Raw genomic sequence first — 1,026 nt, 5'->3', positions numbered from 1 at the left:
GGAAACCCTGTACAGGGTCGCTATGAGTCAGAACTGACTCCACGGCACATAACAACAACAACATATATAATAACTGGTCATCTCTCTCTCTCTATATATATATTATATTATATTATATTATCACAGACAGCAAATCTTGAAATGTTCTTTTAAAAGATGAATGTCATTCCTCTTGAATTTGTTATTTGCAGCATAGTAAACCATATGATGATCAGATTCAGATGGCCAATACCAGTCCATTTCAACTGATGAGTACCTAGGATATTAATCTTTATGCATTCCATATTATTTATTTATTTATTTTTTAATGTTTTATTGTGAATTGTGTGATAGTTTACATGGGAGAACATTAGCTTTACATTCATTTTGTCATGTATCATTTCATTGCCATGGTAACAATCACCTCCATGCATCATCTACCAAGCCTGGTTCCCCAGCCCCCGGTCATCAGCACACAGCCCCTCCTCCTTTCTGGGTCTAAAGTCCCCAGCTGCTCCATCTCTCCACATCATTGTCTCTGTCTCCATCTCAGGCATCACTGCTTCTGTGGGTAGGGTCCCGCTTTCTGCTCTTATCCCTTCATGGTCCCAGGGACCTCTGCTCCTAGACTGCAAAGTTAATCACTCCCTTCCTTGCTACAAAATGTCTACCTTTACATTTCCAACCCTCACAGTCAGTCCTGATAACAGTTATTCACTATTGTATCACAAGAAAACATACCTGCATTTCATTTCATCAGCCCCGCCTAGACAGATTGGATACTACTCAGTGGAGATTCTACCTTTCTCCACGCCCTTTGGATCTAGGCTCCGTCTTGAAAGCTTGTAAACCAGTCACTTCTTGCCTTTGTAGCACCCCCATTTTGGGTAGCCAATGTCTAAATTGCCCATCCCTATCTACTCTGTGTATGGAGGGGATGGGAATGATTCTTGCTGTAAGGATTTGTTCCCTCTTTTGAGCTACTGCATCCATAGGTGTAGGTCAAGTTCATCAAATTGTATCAGATTACGCTTTTTTGTCCTCTTC

The sequence above is a fragment of the Chrysochloris asiatica genome, unplaced genomic scaffold, assembly GCF_000296735.1.
Source record: "Chrysochloris asiatica unplaced genomic scaffold, ChrAsi1.0 scaffold00035, whole genome shotgun sequence".
In the NCBI taxonomy this organism is placed as follows: Eukaryota; Metazoa; Chordata; class Mammalia; order Afrosoricida; family Chrysochloridae; genus Chrysochloris; species Chrysochloris asiatica.
The sequence above is the reverse complement of the archived record's forward strand: the minus strand, read 5'-3'. Positions refer to the sequence as shown.